Raw genomic sequence first — 22,913 nt, forward strand, 5'->3', positions numbered from 1 at the left:
GCCATGAAAAGGCACTTACTGGTGACTAGACTACATGCCTCTTTCCCCTGCTAGTGACCTAGACTAGGGGTCATATATCTGGCTCAAGCCCCAGGCTAAGCCGGAAATTGTAACTAGGAATTATAATTAAATTCTTTTTTTAAAAAAAAGATTTTATGGGATCCCTGGGTGGCGCAGCGGTTTGGTGTCTGCCTTTGGCCCGGGGCACGATCCTGGAGACCCGGGATCGAATCCCACGTCGGGCTCCCGGTGCATGGAGCCTGCTTCTCCCTCTGCCTGTGTCTCTGCCTCTGTGTGTGTGTGTGTGTGACTATCATGAATAAATAAATAAAATCTTAAAAAAAAGATTTTATTTATTTATTAGAGTTAGGAGGGGTAGAGAGGGGAGGGAGAAAGAATTTGAAGCAGACTCTGTACTGAGCATGGTGTTCGATCCCACCTTACCAGATCAAGACCTGAGCTGAAAGCAAGTTGGACGCTTCAAAGACTGTGCCACCAAGGGACCCCAGTCAAATTGTTGATCTTGGCAAATGTGGGGTTCTGGAAATGCTTTTTGGATTATCCAAAGAAAGCTGCAGAGAAAAAGAAGGAAACGTAAGTTTGGAGAAAATATGCAAGATAAAGCTATCCTGCCTCTGCAGGTCAGGCTAGAAAAGAGAGAACATGGTTCGCTGTTCTGTTTCCCTTCTGGCTGTACCTTAGGGCTTCCCTCGGGTCCACGAGAGTGTTTGGAATCCTATTAAATTCTTTTTGCTTAAAAAAATATATATTTGATAGAATTTGCCTGTGAAAGCATTTGATCCTGGACTTTTGTTTGTTGGGGGTTTTCTGATTACTGATTCAATTTCTTTGCTCATTATTGATCTCTTCAAGTTCTCTCCTTCCTGTTTCAGTTTTGGTAGGTTATATGTTTCTCGGAATTTATCCATTTCTTCCAGGTGTCCAATTTCCTGGTGTACAGTTTTTCATAATATTCTTTTATAATTGTTTGTATTTCTGTGGTGTTGATTGCTATTTTTCCTCTCTTTATCTTTTCTTTTTGATAAGTCAGGCTAGAGGTTTATCAATTTTATTACTTTTATTCAAAGAACTAGGCCTGGTTTCATTGACTCATTCTACTGTTTTTGTTTTGTTTTGTTTTAGTTCCTATATCATTTATTTCTGCTCTAATGTTTATTATTTCTTTCCTTCTGCTGGCTTTAGGCTTCATTTATTGTTCTTTTTCTAGCTCCTTTAGATGTAAGTTTCATTTGTTTATTTGAGATTTTTCTTGCTTCTTGAGGTAGGTCTGTATTGCTATTTACGTCTCAGGACTGCTCTTGCTGCACCCCAAAGGTTTTGGACCATTATGTTTTCATTTTCACTTGTTTCCATATATTTTTTTTAATTCTTTTATTTCCTGGTTGACTCATTCGTTGTTTAGTGGCATGTCGTTGAACTTGCAGGTATTCATGGTCTTTCCAGGTTTTTTGTTGTGGTTAACTTCGAGTTTTATAATGTCATTAGAAAAGGTGTATAGTATGATTTAAATATTTTTGTATTTGTTGAAGCCTGTGTTGTGACCTAATATGTGATCTATTCTGGAGATTTTTCCATGTGTACTTGAAAAGAATGTGTATTCTGCTGCATTAGGATACAAAGTTCTGAATTTATCTGTTAAGGCCATCTGGTTCAGGATGCCATTCAAAGCCATGGTTTCTTTGTTGATTTGCTGTTTAGATAATCTGTCCATTGATTCAAGTGGGGTATTAAAGTATCCTCCTATTATTATTTTTAATTAGTTCCTTTAGGTGTGTTATTGTTTTGTATACCTGGGTGTTGTCGTGTTCGGTGTGTGAATGTTTACAATTGTTATATCTTCTTGTTGTATTGTTCCCTTTTTGATATATGATGCCCTTCTTTGTCTCTTGTTGTAGTCTTTATTTTTTTATTTTATTTTTTAATTTTTAAAAATTCAGCTAATGGATTGTGTATTATTAGTTTCAGAGGTAGGGTTCAGTAATTCATCACTTGCATATAACACCCAGTGCTCATTACATCATGTGTCTTCCTTAATACCCACCACCCAGTTACCCTATCGCCCCATCCTCCTTCCCTCCAGCAACCCTCAATTTATTTCTTATAGTTAAGAGTCTGTTATGGTTTGTCCCCCTTTCTGATTTCATATTATTTTATTTTTCCTTCTTTTCACTCATGATCCTCTGTTTTGTTTCTTAAATTCCACATATGACTGATATTGTATGATAATTCTTTCTCTGATTGACTTATTTCAGTTAGTATAATACCCTCTAGTTCCATCCACATCATTGCAAATGTTAAGATTTCATTTTTTGATGGCTGAATAATATTTCATTGTGTATATATTCTTTATCCACTCCTCTGTTGATGGACATCTGGGTTCTTTCCTTAGTTTGGCTATTGTGGACACTACCACTATAAACATTGGGGGAGGTGCTCCTCTGGCTTACTATGTTTGTATCTTTTGGGTAAATACCTAGTAGTGCAATTGCTGGGTCATAGGATAGCTCTACTTTTAATTTTTTGAAGAATCTCCATACTGTTTTTCCAGAGTGGCTGCACCAGCTTGCATTCCCACCAGCAATGTAAGAAAGTTGCCCTTTGTCCACATCTGCACCAGCATTTATTGTTTCCTGACTTGTTGATTTTAGTGATTCTGACGGGTGTAAGGTGGTATTTCATTGTGGTTTTCATTTTTATTTCCCTGATGCTGAGTCATATCGAGCATTTCTTCATGTGTCTGTTGGCCATTTGTATATCATCTTTGGAAAAATGTCTGTTCATGTCTTCTGCCCATTTCTTGACTGGATTCTTTGTTTTTGTGTGTGTGTGTGTTGAATTTGATAAGTTCTTTATAGACCTTGTATACTAATCCTTTATTTGATAAGACATTTGCAAATATCCTCTCCTATTCTGTAGTTTGTCTTTTGGTTTTGTTGACTGTTTCCTTTGCTGTGCAAAAGCTTTTTATCTTGAAGAAGTCCCAATAGTTCTTTTTTGCTTTTGTGTCCCTTGCCTTTGGAGACACGTCTAGTAAGAAGGTGCTGTGGTCTAGATCACAGAGGTTGCTGCTTGTGTTCTCTAAGATTTTTATGATTTCTTTGTCTCACATTTAGGTCTTTCATTCATTATGAGTCTATTTTTGTGTATGGTGTGAGAAAATCATCCAGTTTCATTCTTCTTCATGTGGCTGTTCAGTTTTCCCAACATCATTTGTTGAAGAGACTGTCTTTTTTCCATTGCATATTCTTTCCTGCTTTATCAAAGATTAGCTGGCCATTTGTTGTGGGTCCACTTCTGAATTCTCTGTTCTGTTCCATTGATCTATCTGTCTGTTTTTTTGTGCCAGTACCATGCTGTCTTTTTTTTTAAAATAAAGATTTGTATTTATTCATGAGAGACACAGAGAGAGCGGCAGAGACATAGGTAGAGGGAGAAGCAGGCTCTCCTGGGGAGCCTGGTATGGGATTTGATTCCAGGACCCCGGGATCATGACCTGAGTCAAAGGCAGACACTCAACTGCTGAGCCACCCAGGCACTCCCAGTATGATGCTGTCTTGATGATTAACAATCTTTTTTTTAAGTCTATTTTTTTCTGGTGTAAGTATTGCTACTCTGGCTTTCTTTTGACATCCACTTGCATGATACATATTTCTCAATCTCCTACCCCTTTTCATTTTGCAGGTGTCTTTAGGTCTATCCTTCAGGCAAGTTGTCTCAGAGGCTCTCCTTGCTTGCTGTGTAGAGGGTGTAAGCAAATTAGGCATCCAGTGTCAGCACTCTTTTGGTGCCAGCAGGTGACTCTGTGTTTATGCTGAAGGGTGGGGAGAGAAATGGCACTGGCCAGCTCCTTTGTTCCAGAGAGGTGTCTTTGTAAATGCTGCCTCTCAGGGATGTGCTCCAATAAGAATGAATAATCTCCCCGCTGTGTGCCCCAAGTTCTCATTAGATCATGTTTCCATACTGTCTCCCTGTAGATTGTTTGCCTGATTTCTCTGCAGGAGCAGTACAATATCCTCCAGCCTGTATCCCAGCTAAGACTTCTGACCTTTAAAATTCCAGGCTTTAAGGTCTGCTGGTGCAGGAACTGACAAAATTCAGCCCCTTTCTTTTTCCAAGCCGATGGCTTTGGGGAAATGTTCTCCTTGTGCATTCCCTTGTGTGTTCCTCATTCTCTTGCCTTTTCCATGGCCTCTGCTCCCTTCCCTCTGTAGCAACCGTGATCTGTTTCTCACCTAAATCACATCTCTGCACTTCATCCTTTGATGTGCCTTCCTCTCTCCCTTTAGTTGTGGAGTTTGTTCTATCAGCCTTCAGGTTGATTTCTGGGGTATTAGGATGAACTGATAGTGACTTAGTTGTACATGGGATGAAGTGAGCTGACAGTCCTCCCCGCTCTGCTGCCATCTTCCTCTCCTCATTCATCTCTTTTGTTTTTTAAAATTCCACGTGTAAGTGAAATCATATTATACTTGTCTTTCTCTGTTTGACTTATTTCACTTAGCATGATACCCTCTAAGTCCATCCATGTTGTTGCAAATGGCAAGATTTCCTTTTTATAGCTGCATAAGATTCCATTGTGTATGTGTGTGTGTGTATACCATCATGTATATGTATATTCCTCATCCATCCATCTAGATGAGTTATAATTGGAGAGCGTTATGAGTCAAATACAAACACGTAAAAAGTTTTGGTAGTGCTTTGTAACAACCCATTGTGAGATTTTCAGTGCTGTCCAAATGTCATAAGCCCAGTACAGCCTATTTTTCCCATGAATTATATCCAAACAATCTCAAAAGAAATGCAAAAAACTCCCACCTGCAACAAGAAAAAAGAAGGTAAAGAAAAGTTGGTATTTTATAGAGGGAATTCGACCTTGAAGAAGCAACCCCAGGTGATTTTTTCTGGATATTTTCTCTCATGGCTTGTTATTGAGAACAAATCCCAAATGCAGACCTGTGGTTGCTATGATACAGGCAGAAAAAAAATGCTAAGTGAAAATCAAGACTTCTGGCCAGGGAATGGGGAAAACTGGTCCTTGCAAACTGGTGAGTATAAAGGAAAGGTTTTTTTCTTCCCTATTTTCTCTTTCTTCCCTATTCTTTTTTTTTTTTTTTCTTCCCTATTCTAAGGCAGCTCTTGTTGCAGAGTAATGGCAATGTAGCAGATAGCTAAGACTCTGAGAGATTCCCCATTCTTTTGGAAAAAGAGTTGAGAGAGGGACTTCTGTGGTCTAAAGTGTATGAAATAAATTTTTCATATTTTTTCTTGCCTCTTTTATCATGCCATATTACCTGAGGAAAGGACCTAGTTATGGAGCTGCAGCTCAGCAGAATTCAAGCAGCTGAAAGCCTAAAGGAAACCCCATATTTCTGGTCAGATGATGAAAATAGGCCCTACAAGTCAAAGATTATATGAAGATTCTTGGATGGATGAACAACTTGGAGAAAGAGATCCCCTAATTCAGTGTATTCAGCAGCACATATCCTGATCTGTGCACATTTGATGCAGAATTAAAGTGGGATAATAAGACTTTTGAGAATTTATCTATGGTATAAACCAGTACCAGAATCCCAGGCAAACCAATGGGTATCTCATGAGTGGGGCTGACTCAAAGTAGCATAGCAAATGCTTTGAAAACAGAACTGATGTTGGAACTACTACCAACATATGGTGCAACAGAATGTAAGATCTGAATCTAATTTGTTGCCTACTAGGAGAAGCAAAGAGCAACACAAAGTTTTCCAGAGGATTCCACATTACCCAGAGTTTCACAACATGAAATCAAAATGTCTGAGATAAAATCTAAAATTACTTGATATATAAGAATGAGGAAAATGTGATCAGTTCCCAAGGGAATAGATAATCAGCAGATGCCCCAAGACTACCAAGATACTAGAACTGACAAATAATTCATAGCAACTATCATTATAATGATTTATGAGGAAAGATAAAAAGATGCCTTAAATAGAAAGTTTCTTAACAGAGGTATAGAAGCTATAAACAGAAATTATATGAAAACGTTAGAATTTTAAGATATAATATTTGAAATGAAAATTTGCAGGATAGGATCAATGACAGATGAAGATGATAAAAGAAAGTGACAGTGAATTTCAAGATAAATCAGTAGAAATGATCCACTCTGAAGAACACAGATTAAAAAGATTTAGAAAGAAATGAACAGATTCTCAGAGACCTGAGAACAATATGAAAAGGGCTACCATTCTTTTCATGGTGTCCCAGAGGAAGAGGAGACAGAGATTAGTATAGAGAAAATGTTTGAAGAAATAATGATTGAAAGTTTCCCAAATTTATTGAAGGGCATAAACTTACAGACTTAAAAAGGTCAGTAAAATGAAGCAGGATATGCTCAAAGAAAAACATACCCAGAATCATTACAGTGAAACTTCACAAAACTACAGACAAAAGAAAAACAAATCCTGAAAGAAGCCTGAGAAAAGAAGATACATTATATAGAAGGGATATAAATGTTAATGGATTACTCAGAAAAAAGTCCATAAAAGACAGAAGAGAGTGGAATTTCAGTAAGAACAGGAATGGTAAAGCTCTAGCAAATATAGATTATTATATTCCTCTTAATTTCACTAAAAGATGTATGAATGTTAGAGGTAAAAATTATAACATTGAATCATGGGATTTTCACAAGTGGGATATTCAGATCAAGGGATTTGTATATTTGTAGATATAATACATATGACAACCATAACATAAAATGGGGAGTATATGGAGAACTGTTATGGTAGGTCTTTTACATTTTGCTTCAACTGGTAAAATATTAAATCTAAGTGGACTGGGAAATATTAGGTATATGTATTATAATCTCCAGAGTACAACTAAACAGCAGCAGCAACAGTAACAGAGATATAGTAAAAAAAAAAAAACTCAGTATAAAAATTTAAGTCAAATTATAAAACATATTCAAATAACCCAAAAAGGAGGCAGGAAAAGATAAAGAGCAAAAATGGGAGGAGCAAACCAAAAACAAATGATAAGATGGTAGACCTAAATGAGCATGTTAATAACTTCATTAAATATAGAAGGTTACATACCAATTAAAGACAACTATTGGGGTGCTTGGGTGGCTCAGCAGTGGGGCATCTGCCTTTGGCTCAGGGCATGATCCTGGAGTCCCGGGATCGAGTCCCACATCAGGCTTCCTGCATGGAGCCTGCTTCTCCCTCTGCTTATGTCTCTCTATGCCTCTCTCTCTGTGTTTCTCATGAATAAATAAATAAAATCTTTAAAAAAAGACAACTATTGTCAGATTGAAAAAAGAAATATATGCTATCTACAATAAACCCACTTTAAATATAAAGACATAATTATGTTAAAAGTAAAAAGATGGACAATATGTCATACAAAAGCTAGTAAAAAGAAAATGGGAGTTATATTAATAAATAACAGTAGAATTTAAAACAAAGAAAGTTACTAGGAATGAAGATGGACATAACAAAATTATAGAAATGGTCAGTTTACCAGGAAGACATAAAAATCATAAATGCGCATGCCCTAAATGATAGAGCTATAAAATACATGAGATAAAAACTGATAGAATTGAAAAGAAAAATAGACAAATCCACACTTATACTGGGAGACTTATAACTCTCAGTAATTTGATAGAAAACATATGCAGAGAAATAACTGATGATACAGAAGACCTATGTAACACTCTTACCAACTGGATCCAATAATCATTTCTAGAAAAATCTATTTAACAACAGCAGAATATACATCCCCCCCCAAGTGTATATGCATTATTCACAAAGACATTATATTCTGAACCATAAAGCAGATGTTACCAGAATTTTAAAAAATGAAATCATACCAAATCATTCTCTGGCAACAACAGAATTAAATTAAAAATAAATAAAACTATATCTAGGAAAATCCCCTATATTTGGAAAATAAGCAACACACTTTAAATAATACATAAGTAGGAAAGGAAATCATAAGGGAAATTTGAAAATATTTGAGTCAAGGAAAATAAAAATACAACATCAAAATTTCTGGTTACAGTTAGAGCAATGCTTAGGGAGAGGTTTTTAAAAATACTAATATTAGAAAATAAGGAACTTGTTAAATCAGTATTCTAATGTTTCACCATGAGAAAATAGAACAAGATTAAATTAAATAGAGGGCAACCCTGGCGGCGCAGCGGTTTAGCGCCACCTGCAGCCCAGGGAGTGATCCTGGAGACCCTGTATCAAGTCCCACGTCGGGCTCCCTGCATGGAGCCTGCTTCTCCCTCTGCCTGTGTCTCTGCCTCTCTCTCTCTAACTGTGTCTCTATGAATAAATAAAATCTTTAAAAAAAATTAAATACAGATAAGCAGAATAGAAACAATAATGATTAAAGAAAAAGTTTTGAAAATAGAAAGATCTGAAACTAATAATATACTATATGTTAATCAATTGAATTTAAAGAAAAATAATCAAGTAATAACATTGAAACCAAAAGGCTTTGGAAAATAGCAATAAAATTGAAAACTCTGTAATCAGATTAATCAAGAAAAAGAATACTGAATTATTATTAGGAGATGTGAAAGATGTGGCCTCACTGTATATTCTAGACATCAAAAAGATAATAGTGAGATACTAAGGTAATTTATACCCATAATTTTAACAACTTAAATGTTTTGATTCTTGAAAGGAAATATTCAAGTTGAATTGAGAAGAAATAAATAATTTGAATAGTCTTATATTAGTTAAGGAAATGGAATTCCTAGTTTAAAACCTTCCAATAAAGAAAAGTCTAGGTTCAGATGATTTCAATGGCAAATTCTATCAGATACTTAGGAAATATATTTTATTTTACACAATATTTTTTTTCAGAAAATACTAAAGGAGGGAACACTTAGCAACTCAGTATATGGGATCAACATTACTCTGATATCAAAACTGTACAAATACATTACAAGAAAGGAAACTGTAGACCAATATCTACCATGAGCATAGACACAAAAATGCTCAAAAATGATTAGGAAATTAAAATTGGACATGTATAAAAAGAATAAGTACATTATACTAAGAAGGGGTTATCCAAGTTGTGGAAGCCTGGCTCAACACTTATCAATTGACAGACTAAAAAAAGTAAGACTACATGATCATCTTAATAGATGCAGAGAAAACATTTGACAAAATTAGATAGCCATTCATGACAAAAACTCTCAGGAAACAAAAGTAGAAGGGAATTTCCTTAATCTGATTAAAGGCATCATCAACGTAGAGGTAATATCATACTCACTGGTAAAGGGCTGAATACTTTTATCCTATTATTGGGAACAAGGTAAAGATGTACCTTCTCATGACTATGATCATCAGATCATAATGAAAAGCCAGTGAAAAGCCAGCTGGTGAGAAAAGCAAGAGAAAGAAAAGATGTGTAATTTTGAAAGGAAGAAATATAAAACTTCCTCCATGTGCCAAACACATGACTATTTTCTATATCGTAAATTCTAAAGATTCTGTAAGACAAGCTCCAAAAACTGATAAGCGAAGGCCACAGACTTCAAGTCAATATATAAAATTCAATTGTATTTCTATGTACTAGAAATATACAGTTGTAAATAAAAATATTTAAAGATGCTGTTTGTGATAGCATTTATAAACATGAAACACCTAAATATGAATATAACAGAATATATATACACTTTGATAATTATAAAACATTAATGAAATAAATCAGAGTATAAATAAATCATAAATTGAACATTCAATATAGTTAATATGTCACATTTTTCCCAATATGATCTTCAGATTCAACAAAACCCCAGTGAAAATACCATCAAATTTTTGAAGATATCAATAGACTGATTCTAAAATTTGTATGGAAATGCAAAGGAACAAGAACAGCCAAAAGCAGTTTAAAAAAGAACAAGTTAAAATTTTATGAAATACACGTAGATCAGTATAACATAAAAAAGACCTCAAGGAATAGACCCACACATGCACAAATACAATTCAATGGAGAACAGGTAGTCTTTTCAACAAATTGTCCTAAAACAAACATTTATATGCAAACATTGAAACTCAATCTATACCTTACATCTTACACAAAATTAACTCACAATGAATTGTAGATCTAAATGTTAAAATCTAAAACTATGAAACTTCTAGGAGAAAAATCTTGAAAAAGACTTTGTGACCTTAGTGTAGTAAATATTTCTAAGATATGACACCAAAAACATAAAACAAAAAAGCTGACATATTGTGCTTCATCAAAATTAAAAATTTCTACTTTGTTAATGAAGTGACAAGCCACATAGTGGGGAAAAGTATTATAAATCTGAGGAAAGATATAAACTTTAACCCTTACCCCACTTCCCTCTCTCCTTTCACTAATTTTATTTGGTTCTAGTATTTTTAGTTCTTCCAATCATTATCTTTATACTTTAATATCATGCTTAATTACCCATAAAATATCTGTTGATTCTCTACCACTGTGAAGGTGAGAAAACCAGAGTTTTTCAGTAGAATTAAAAAAAAAACTTTTTAAGCATAATTATTCTTTAATACTATCATGTATAAATAACATGTTCTTTAATCATAATCCCCAGAATTGTTTAATATTAGGCCTCATAATTCAGTATGTCATCCCCTCACTTTTGATTAGTGGAGTTTAATTCTTTTAATATTTCGTTTTCGATAATAAGACCTCATGGGAACTCTATTTCCTAAGAGTTTTGCTTATTTGTTTATTTTTGTTATTTTGTAGAATGTTTATTTTGTACACGTGGAGTCTGATACACTTCAGCTGGATTGGCCTTGATGTGACCCATACAGTAACATTTTTTCTCTGGGTCATAACAGTATCTTTAGACTGTTGGTTCAATACTTCTTTCATTTGGGAAAGTTTTCTTTTGAACGTTTTTCTTTACCAAATATAGTGAACTTATAAAGAACACTAATTTTTCATTTCTTAGATCTTATTTTAATCTTTATTTTTTCTCTAATTCTTTTAAGCTCTTTGGCTTTTATATTTCATTTTTCTCAGGATATTTAAGTCCACACTTTTTTTTCTTCTTATAACGACTTATGTTTCTGTTATGACTTTTTATTTACAGGCGTACCTCAGAGATTTTGTAGGTTGCTTTAGATTTACTTCAATAAAGCAAATATTGCAATAAAGTGGGTCAAATGAATTTTTTGGTTTCCCGGTGCATATAAAAGTTATGTTTACACTATATTTAGCCTATTAAGTGTATAATACATTACATCTAGAAAGCCATTTAAAAACCCATCTAAAAAACCTTACTTTAATTTAAAAATATGTTTTTGCTAAATAATACGAACCATTATCTGAACTTTCAATGAATCATAATCTTTTTGCCAGTAGAGGGTCTTATCTTGATATTGATGGCTGCTGACTGACTTTGGTGGTGGTCAATGAAGGTTGGGGTTTCTGTGGCGATTTCTTACAATAAGATGATGTTTATTACAATTGACTCTTCCTTTCATGAATGATTTCTCTGCAGCATGTGCTGCTGTTTGATAGCATTTCACTTACAATACAACTTCTTTCAAAATTAGAGTTAAACCTCTCAAACTCTGCCACTGCTTTATCAACTAAGTTTGTGAAATATTCTAAATATTTTGTTGTCATTTTAACAATCTTCACAGTATCTTCACCAGGATTCGATTTGATTCTCAAGAAACCATTTTCTTTGGTCATCTCTAAGAATCAGGTGCTCATCCATTAATGTTATATCACAAGATTGCAGCAATTCACTCATACCTTCAGACTCCTTTTATTCTAGTTCTGTTGCTCTTTCCACACATCTGCAGTTACTTTCTCCATGGAAGCCCCCTCAAAGTCATCCATGAGAACTGGAGTCAACTTCTTTCAAAGTCTTGTTCATGTTGTTGTTTTTGACCCCTTCTCATGAATCATGAATATTCTTAATGGCACCTAGAATGGTGGATCCTTTTCAGAAGGTTTTCAATTGACTTTACACAGATCCATCAGGAAATTCACTATTTATGGCAGCTATAGCCCTATGAAATGTATTTCTTAAATAATATGACTTGAAAGTCAAAATTGCTCCTTGATCCATTGGCTGCAGAATGAATATTGTGTCAGCAGGTATGAAAACATTTCATTGTATATCTCCATCCAAGTTTTTGGGTGAACAGGTGCATTGTCAATGAGCGATTCTATTTTGAAGGAATCTTTTTCCTTGAGCAGTAGTTATTCAACCACGGGGTCAAAATATTTAGTAAAGCATGTTGTAAACAGATATGCCATCATCCAGGATTTGTTGATGCATTTATAGAGCACAGGAAGAGTAGTTCTAGCATAATTCTTGAGGGCCTTAGGATTTTTAGAATGGTAAATGAACATTGGCTTCAGCTTCAGTCACCAGCTGCATTAGGCCATAATGAGAGAGTCAGTTTCTCCTTTGAAGCATTGAAGCCAAGTATAGACTTCTCTTCTCTAGCTATGAAAATCCTAGATGGTATCATCTTCTTCTGAAAGAAGACATATTTTTTGTATATATTTTTTATTGGAGTTTGATATGCCAACATATAGCATAAGACCCAGTGCTCATCCCGTCAAGTGCCCCCCTCAGTGCCCATCACCCAGTCACCTCAACCACCTGCCCACCTCCCTTTACACCACACATTGTTCATTTCCCAGAGTTAGGGGTCTCTCATGTTCTGTCACTCTCACTGATATTTCCCACTCATTTTCTCTCCTTTCCCTTTTTTCCCTTTCACTATTTTTTATATTCCCAAAATAAATGAGACCATATACTGTTTGTCCTTCTTTGATTGACTTACTTTACTGAGCGTAATACCCTCCAGTTCCATCCACATTGAAGCAAATGGTGGGTATTTGTATTTTATAATGGCTGAGTAATATTCCATTGTATACATATACCCCATCTTCTTTATCCATTCATCTGTTGACAGACACTGAGGCTCCTTCCACAGTTTGCTATTGAGGACATTGCTGCTATAAACATTGGGGTGCAGGTGTTCTGGCATTTCACTGCCTCTGTATCTTTGGGGTAAATCCCCAGCAGTGCAATTGCTGGGTTGTAGGGTAGTTCTATTTTTAACTCTTTGAGGAACCTCCACACAGTTTTCCAGAGTGGCTGCACCAGTTCACATTCCCACCAACAGTGCAAGAGGGTTCCCCTTTCTGACATCCTCTCCAACATTTGTCGTTTCCTGTCTTGTAAATTTTCACCATTCTCACTGGTGTGAGGTGGTATCACATTGTGGTTTTGGTTTGTATTTCCCTAATGGCAAGTGATGCGGTGCGTTTTCTCATGTGCTTGTAGGCCATGTGTATGTTTTCTTTGGCAAAATTTCTGTTCATGTCTTTTGCCATTTTATGATTGGATTGTTTGTTTCTTTGCTGTTGAGTTTACTAAGTTCTTTATAGATCTTGGATACTAGCCCTTTATCTGATATGTCATTTGCAAATCTCTTTTCCCATTCTGTAGGTTGTCTTTTAGTTTTGTTGACTGGTTCTCTTGCTGTGCAGAAGCTTTTTATCTTGATGAAGTCCCAATAGTTCATTTCTGCTTGTGTTCCCCTTGCCTTCATACATGTATCTTATAAGAAGTTGCTGTGACCCCATCCTGTGTTCTCCTCTAGGACTTTGATGGATTCTTGTCTCACATTTAGATCTTTCATCCCTTTTGAGTTTATCTTTGTGTCTGGTGTAAGAGTATGGTCTAGTTTCATTCTTCTGCATGTGGATGTCCAATTATCCCAGCACCATTTATTGAAGAGACTGTCTTTTTTCCAGTGGATAGTCTTTCCTGGTTTGTCAAATATTAGTTGACCATATTGTTGAGGGCCCATTTCTGGGTTCTCTATTCTGTTCCATTGGTCTATGTGTCTATTTTTGTGCCAGTACCACACTGGCTTGATCATCACAGCTGTGTAGCACACTTTGAAATCTGGCCTTGTGAAACCCCCAGCTCTGGTTTTCTTTTTTAATATTCCCCTGGCTATTTGGGATCCTTTCTGATTCCACAGAAATCTTAAGATGATTGTCCCAACTCTCTGAAGAAAGTCCATGTTATTTTGATAGGGATTGAATTAAAAGTGTAAATTGCCCTGGGTAGCATAGACATTTTCACAATATTAATTCTTCCAATCCATGAGCATGGAATATTTTTCCATCTCTTTGTGTCATCCTCAATTTCGTTCAGAAGTATTCTGTAGTTTTTAGGGTATAGATCCTTTACCTCTTTGGTTAGGTTTATTCCTAGGTATCTTATGCTTTTGGGTGCAATTGTAAATGGGATTGACTCCTTAATTTCTCTTTCTTCAGTCTCATTTTTCGTGTATAGAAATGCCACTGATTTCTAGGCATTGATTTTGTATTCTGCCACACTGCCGAATTGCTGTAGGAGTTCTAGCAATCTTGGGGTGGAGTCTTTTGGGTTTTCTAAGTACAGTATCATGTCATCTGCAAAGAGGGAGAGTTTGACTTCTTCTTTGCCAATTTGAATGCCTTTTCTTTCTTTTTGTTGCCTGATTGCCGAGGCTATGACTTCTCGTACTATGTTGAATAGCAGTGTGAGAGTGGGCATCCCTGTCGTGTTCCTGTTCTTAGGGGAAAGGCTCCCAGGGTTTCCCCATTGAGAATGATATTTGTTGTGGGCTTTTCGTAGATGGCTTTTAAGATGCTGAGGAATGTTCCCTCTATCCCTGCACTCTGAAGAGTTTTGATGAGGAATGGATACTGTATTTTGTCAAATGCTTTCTCTGCATCTCTTAAGAGGATCGTATCGTTCTTGTATTTTCTCTTGTTGATGTGATCTATCATGTTGATTGCTTCACGAGTGTTGAACCAGCTTTGCATCCCGGGGATAAATCCCACTTGGTCATAGTGAATAATCTTCTTAATGTACTGTTGGATCCTATTGACTAGTATCTTGATGAGAATTTTTGTATCCATGTTCATCAGGGATATTGCTCTATAATTCTCCTTTTGATGGGGTCTTTTAGTTTTGGAATGAAGGTGATACTGGCCTCATAGAAGGACTTTGGAAGTACTCCATCTCTTTCTATCTTTCCAAACAGCTTTAGTAGAATAGGGATGGTTTCTTCAAGCATTTGATAGAATTCCCCTGGGAAGCCATCTGGCCCTGGACTTTTGTGTCTTAGGAGGTGTTTGATGACTGCTTCAATTTCCTCCCTGGTTATTGGCCTGTTCAGGTTTTCCTTTTCTTCCTGGTCCGGTTTTGGTAGTTTGTGGTTTTCCAGAAATGCATCCATTTCTTCTAGATTGCCTAATTTATTGATTCATAGCTACTCATAATATGTTTTTAAAATTGTTTGTATTTCCTTGGTATTGGTTGTGATCTCTCCTTTTCATTCGTGATTTTATTAGAGTCTTTTCTCTTTTGTTTTTAATAAGGCTGGCTAATGGTTTATCTATTTTATTAACTCTTTCAAAAAACCAACTCCTGGTTTTTTTTGATCTGTTGTACAGTTCTTCAGGTCTCTATTTCATTGAGTTCTGCTCGAATCTTTATCAACTGTCTTCTGCTGGGTGTAGGTTTTATTTGCTGTTCTTTCTCCAGTTCCTTTAGGTGCAAGGTTAGCTTGTATATTTGAGTTTTTTCTGATATTTTGAGGGATGCTTGTATTGCAATGTATTTCCCTCTTCGGACTGCTTTTGCTGAATCCCTAAGATTTTGAACAGTTGTATCTTCAAACTCATTAGTTTCCATGAATTTTTTTAATTCTTCTCTAATTTCCTGGTTGACCCTTTCATCTTTTAGCAGGATGCTCTTTAACTTCCACATATTTGAATTCCTTCCAAATTTCTTCTTATGATTGAGTTCAAATTTCAAAGCATTATGGTCTGAAAATATGCAGGGGACAATCCCAATCTTTTGGTATTGGTTAAGACCCGATTTGTGACCCAGTACGTGGTCTACTCTGGAGAAAGTTCCATGTGCACTTGAGAAGAATGTGTTTTCAGTTATGTTTGGATGTAAAGTTCTGTAAATATCTGTGAAATCCATCTGGTCCAGCGTATCATTTAAAGGTCTGGTCTCTTTGGAGATGTTTTGCTTATAATATCTGTCATTTGCAGAAAGCATCGTGTCGAAGTCTCCTAGTATAATGTATTATTATCTATGTGTTTACTTTGGTTATTAATTGATTGATATACTTGGCAGCTCCCACATTTGGGGCATAAATATTCATGATTGTTAGGTCCTCTTGTTGGATAGATTCTTTAAGTATGATATAGTGTTCCTCTTCATCTCTTACTACAGTCTCTGGGATAAACTTTATCTGATTGAGGATTGCTACCCCTGTTTTCTTTTGAGGACCATTTGAAAGGTTCTCCAACCTTTCATTTTCAGGCTGCAGGAGTCCTTAGGTCTAAAATGAGTCTCTTGTATGCAGCAAATCGATGGGTCTTCCTTTTTTATCCAGTCTGAAACCCTGCACCTTTTGATGGGATCATTGATCCCATTCACATTCAGAGTTACTATTGAAAGATACGAATTTAGTGTCATCATGATACCTATTCAGTCTCTGTTTTAGTGGATTATTTCTTTGGGCTTCCTCTTTCTTTTGCAGAGTCCCCCTTAATATTTCTTGCAGAGCTGATTTGGTGATCACATATTCTTTCAATTTCTGCCTCTCTTGGAAGCTCTTTATCTCTCCTTCTATTCTGAATGAGAGCCTTGCTGGATAAAGTATTCTTGGCTGCATATTCTTCTCATTTAGGACCCTGAAAATATCCTGCCATCCCTTTCTGGCCTTCCAGGTCTCTGTGGAGAGGTATGCTGTTAATCTAATATTTCTCCCCATTGTAAGTTAGGGATGTCTTGTCTCTTGCTGCTTTAAGGATTTTCTCTTTAATTTTGGAATTTGCAAGTTTCACTATTAAATGTCGAGGTGTTGAACTGGTTTTATTGATTTTAAGGGGGTATCTCTCTGTATCCTGGATCTGAATGCCAGTTTCCCTCTCCAATTTAGGTTAGTTCTCAGCTATGATTTGTTCAAATACACTTTCTGGTCCTCTGTCCCTTTTGGCACCTTCTGGAACTCCAATTAAACATAGATTTTTCCTTCTGAGGCTCTCATTTTTTCCCCTTAACCTTTCCTCATGATCTTTTAATTGTTTTTCTCTTTATTCCTTGGCTGCTTTCCTTGCTAGCTTCAAAATTTCTTATCTAGCTTCCTCATCTCTCTCACTCTTCATAGAATAAAGAGAGCTAGGGCCTTCCTCTGGATTAGGCATTTAATTAAGGGAATGTTTTGGCTGGCTTGTTCTATCCAGACCACTAGAACTTTCTCCATATTAGCAATAAGACTATTTTGCTTTCTTATCATTTGTATGTTCACTGGAGTAGTGCATTTCATTTCCTTCAAGAACTTTTCCTTTGCATTCACAACTTAGCTGTTTGGTGTAAGAGGCCAAAGTTTTAGCTTGTCTTAGCTTTTGACATGCCTTCCTCACTAAGCTTAAGCATTTCTACTTTTTGATTTAAAGTGAGAGACATGTGACTCTTGCTTTTATTTGAACATTTAGAGGCTATTGTAAGGTCATTAATTGGCCTAATTCAATAGCGTGTCTAGGGAATAGGGAGGCCCAAAGAAAGGAATAGAGATGGGGAATAGCCAGTTGGTAGAGAAGTCAGAACATACACATTTATTGATTAAATTTGCTGTCTTATATGGATGTGGCTTGTGGTGCCCCAAAACAATTACAGTAGTAACAGCAAAGGTAAGTGATCACAGAGCTCCCTGACAAATGCAATAACAATGAAAAAGTTTCAAATATTGTGATCATACCTAAATGTGACATAGAGACATGGAGTAAGCAAATATTGTCAGAAAAATGGCATTAATAGACTTGCTCAAAATAGGGTTGCCACAGAACTTCAATTTGTAAAAAAAAGCACTATCTGCACAGTGCAATAAAGCAAAGCACAATACAATGAGGTATGCCTGTACTTCTTGAATTTCTCCAATTTATTTTTCATCACTTCATATTTTCTGTCATTTATTTCTTTGCATAACTCATATATATTTTGTCATTTTGAAAGAAGTTATATCTTTAAAAATTCATAGAGAATTTTGCTTATAACTTTAACTACCTCATGGTATATAAGTTTATATTATGTGTATGATATATACCTTGTGTCATTTACCTTTTCTTTCTTCTTTTTTTAAAAGATTTTATTTATTTATTCATGATAGACACAGAGAGAGAGAGAGGCAGAGACACAGGCATAAGGAGAAGTAGGCTCCCTGCAGGGAGCGCGATGCAGGACTTGATCCCAGGACCCCAGGGTCACGCCCTGAGCTAAATGCAGACGCTCAACCCCTGAGCCATCCAGCAGTCCCCCTTTTCTTTCTTCTTGAAGTATTTTCCTATATGTCATCACCTGCTTTATTTTATAATGAAATTATAATATGTTATTATTGTTATTATTTTAATATACCAGAAATGTGAAAGGATACTATGGGAGGAGGAACTAAGGGTTTTATTGAGGTATGGTCCAAGGCAGCTGAGTTTGGAATGTCTCCAAATCACCTTTTACCTTTTGGAATGACTCTCTCCTGGATTCCAGGGTTAACTACTGGCTCAGAGCGGCTATATTAGTTAATTTTGGTCATATGTCCTATGACTTATCATTTTATTTTTAATTTTTAAAAATCTTATTTATTTATTCATGAGAGGCACAGTGAGAGAGGCAGACACAGGCAGAGGGTGAAGCAGGATTCCTGTGAGGAGCCTGATATGAGACTCGGGACTGGATCCCAGGACCCCTGGATCATGACCTGAGGCAAAGGCAGACACTCAACCATTGAGCCACCCAGATGCTCCTGATTTATCTTTTTCATCTCTTTACATATTGGAAATAGTTAATGTTTCACTGCTTCTCATCTCCCCTTGCCTTGATTTTTCTTTCATTCCATCACACATGGCCTACTTATTTGGAGTTGCTATACCTGTGTCTTTCCCTTAAAGTTCCTTTCCTTGGTCACTCTCTGGAGTGACTGTTCACACACTGCTATATTTCTGTTCAAAGCAAATATCGCTGGTTTTGTTTTAAGTGTATCCACCTCTTTTTGAGACTGCTGAGCTTAGTGACTAGCTCAAGATCTTAGGAGGCATGATTTTTATTTTGGTGTTCACTCTTGTCCTGTTTCAATTTTTATTGTACAATTTTTCTTTTCATGTATTGTGGTTTGGAATTGTAGATAGATTTCCTACCCTTTCTAGGGATGGGGTTTACATTTATGTTTCTTCCGCTGTAAAGGAAGAGGAAAGAAGCATCTCTTAAGTTTGGACTCTTAGTCTGGAAATCTGAATTTATTTACATAATTGAGGATAACATAATATATTTTTGCTGTTGTACTTGCCTGAAATTTGGATTCAAGATTATATGTGCTTCATGAATATGTTGTGTAACATTGACTTTTCAATAATTTAAGGAAGTTAGCTATAGGAGAAAGAGAAGAAAATTTGGAGACTGTCCTAAATTCATATATAGACCTAGTTTTTAATATCTGTGTAATTTTAGATGAGAAATAATTTGAGGTTAGGTGGCAACATGTGCTTCACAGTGTGGTTGCGAGGATTCAGTAGAATATGTAAAAAAGTGTTATATTTGAAGTCAATTTAAATCTTATTTCCTTATATATTCTACTTTTTTCATGCAATATAATATGGTTTTATCTCCGTGTATTATTCTTCATACTTTTTATTTTTTTATTTTTTATTTTTTTATAATAAATTTATTTTTTATTGGTGTTCAATTTGCCAACATACAGAATAACACCCAGTGCTCATCCCATCAAGTGCCCCCGTCAGTGCCCGTCACTCATTCACCCCCACCCCCTGCCCTCCTCCCCTTCCACCACCCCTAGTTCGTTTCCCAGAGTTAGGAGTCTTCATGTTCTGTCTCCCTTTCTGATATTTCCCACACATTTCTTCTCCCTTCCCTTCTATTCCCTTTCACTATTATTTATATTCCCCAAATGAATGAGACCATATAATGTTTGTCCTTCTCCAATTGACTTTCTTCACTCAGCATAATACCCTCCAGTTCCATCCACGTTGAAGCAAATGGTGGGTATTTGTCATTTCTAATGGCTGAGTAACATTCCATTGTATACATAGACCACAGCTTCTTTATCCATTCATCTTTCGATGGACACCGAGGCTCCTTCCACAGTTTGGCTATTGTGGACATTGCTGCTAGAAACATCGGGGTGCATGGGATCCCTGGGTGGCGCAGCGGTTTGGCGCTTGCTTTTGGCCCAGGGCGAGATCCTGGAGACCTGGGATCGAATCCCACGTCGGGCTCCCGGTGCATGGAGCCTGCTTCTCCCTCTGCCTGTGTGTCTCTCTCTCTCTCTCTCTCTCTCTCCTCTGTCTCTCTCTGTGACTATCATAAAAAATAAAAATTAAAAAAATTAAAAAAAATAAACATCGGGGTGCAGGTGTCCCGGCATTTCATTGCATCTGAATCTTTGGGGTAAATCCCCAACAGTGCAATTGCTGGGTCGTAGGGCAGGTCTATTTTTAACTCTTTGAGGAACCTCCACACAGTTTTCCAGAGTGGCTGCACCAGTTCACATTCCCACCAACAGTGTAAGGGGGTTCCCTTTTCTCCGCATCCTCTCCAACATTTGTGGTTTCCTGCCTTGTTAATTTTCCCCATTCTCACTGGTGAGGTGGTATCTCATTGTGGTTTGGATTTGTATTTCCCTGATGACTAGTGATGCAGAGCATTTTCTCATGTGCGTGTTAGCCTCTTCATACTTTTTAATCTATTCTGTGTTTAGATTGAATATTATTGAGGTAATTGACAGAAATGATAAAAAAGATTAAAGATTTCTAAGGAAAATTTTTTAATGTTGCTCTGGAATCCATCATAAAATAAAGATTTAAAGCTGCTCTAAAAGATGGTAAAGTCACCTTTGTTGTTAGAAAACTAAAGGCCTCTCATTTTTTCTTATTAACAGCTTCTGTGCTTGACTACCCTGGGAAAACCAAAACAACTATAGGCAATAATTCCCCAGGCCAAGTGATCTCAGTTAGGCAATCCCAGATCTCTGCAGCATCACTTGGTCACTACCTTCTGGGGATATAATTAACTGCTGCTCTGACTATTAACAGCTCTTTGTGAATGTCTGTAATGATTCTGTATAGGATCCCTTTGATTTGGGGAGAACTACAATCTATCTGAATCTTTAATTTGCTATTAATTTTATTGGCAAAACAGGTAAGTGGGAGGGACAGACATAAAATCAGGAAGCCAAGGTTTCTATGTTCCAGAAATTAAGTTTTTCTCAACTCACCATGATGTCAACCAGATATAGCATGTTGCTGCTGGTATCCTAGAAAAGGAGGATGGAACAGGAATCAGGCCTGTGAAGGAGAGTCACTATGTATGGGCAGCTGAGGGTATGGGTAGGGTAAAGTGTACATTTGACCTCAAAGAATAATAATAAAGCTGTAGAAGAATATCATAGAATATTCAGAGTTTATCATATGACTATCTTCCTTTCCAAGTTTCTCAACAGTTTGACCTTGTGTGTTTTTTTAAAGATGCTTGATTGATCGGTTTTATTAGAGGAGGATGGAGGGGCAGAGGGAGAGAGGAAAAGAGAATCTTCAAGCAGACTCCCCCAGTGAGTGCAGAGCCCTGATATGTGGCTCGATTTCATGACCTTGAGATCATGACCTGAGCCAAAACCGGGAGTTGGATGCTTAATTGGCTGAGCTACTCATGTGCCCCTGACCTTGTATTTGTTTTGTTTTGCTTTTAGTTATTTTTTTAGTCTCTGGGTTCCTTTTTGGCTTATGATTTATGGTCAGCTTGGCCACCTGACCCATCTATTCAGTGCCCAGAAACTTCATTCCATCATAAACTTCTGCTTTACCTGCCATTCCACTGCTCTGCCCTCATCCTAGTGGTTACAGTTCTTTGACTGATTTCAAGCTGCTGAATATTGAGGGTCTGTATCATAACAGAGTGGCACATAGGTTCTCTGAAAACTTTGTCATCCAGTTCCTAATAGGGGAGTTATTTCATTCATCCATTCTTTGACAATTCTCTCATTCATTATATTATTTATTCGTTAATGAACCCATTTGATATTTACAATGTGTGCCTCTGATACACCAGGCCAAATTTCCCATTTACAAAGCAGAAAAATATATGTAAATTGGTATCTCAATTTATATATATATATATATATATATATATATATATATATATATATATAACTCTCTCATCACATTTTCTCCACTGTTCTAAAATTTCTCTACTCTCTCCCTTTCTTCTCTTTTTTTCACCCTTCATTTTGACTTGCTGTTCAATTTTGGCTTCTCTGGCTCACCGCTGATTGTTCTCCTATCTCTGTGATTGTTTTGCCTAATTTGTTGGCTCTGTCTGTTATCACATTATTACTATGACTTTCTATATGTTGGATTTTGCTTTTTTTCCCTATATATTCTTTCCCTTAGGGAATTTTTCACCCATGTACATTCAGTTATTACTCATATGGATTACTATACAATTATATTTTGAACCTGTATTTCTTTCCACATATCCTGACTCATATTTCCACCTGTACATCTCATTAGTATCTGAAACTCCAATTGTTTAATATAAATATGATCATCTATTTTCCCCATTCTCACAAATTCTATGTCCAATTTCTTTCTTTTAAAAAAATGAATCCACCATTGTCCTATCTATCCATGCTCAAATCTTGGTGTCATCTTTGACATTGCTCTTCATGTTCATTCCAACTTTAATCAGCCACCAATTTTTGGTGTGTATTTCTTAATGTTTTCATTTTCTAAATTGAGAGTCTTAAAGCTAAAACTTTATAGTTTTAGTGTATCTGTATACGCCCCCCAGA

The 22,913-nt window shown here is 36.3% G+C and overlaps 1 long non-coding RNA gene across 1 annotated transcript in view; it reads left to right on the forward strand.

Moving 5' to 3' along the window:
* The window catches only part of LOC144303636 (uncharacterized), a 51,893-nt gene that overhangs the window by 27,115 nt on the left and 1,865 nt on the right, over positions 1 to 22,913 (forward strand). The gene's annotated exons all lie outside the window — the stretch shown is intronic.

Source organism: Canis aureus, chromosome 32 (assembly GCF_053574225.1).
Source record: "Canis aureus isolate CA01 chromosome 32, VMU_Caureus_v.1.0, whole genome shotgun sequence".
NCBI classification, from domain to species: Eukaryota; Metazoa; Chordata; class Mammalia; order Carnivora; family Canidae; genus Canis; species Canis aureus.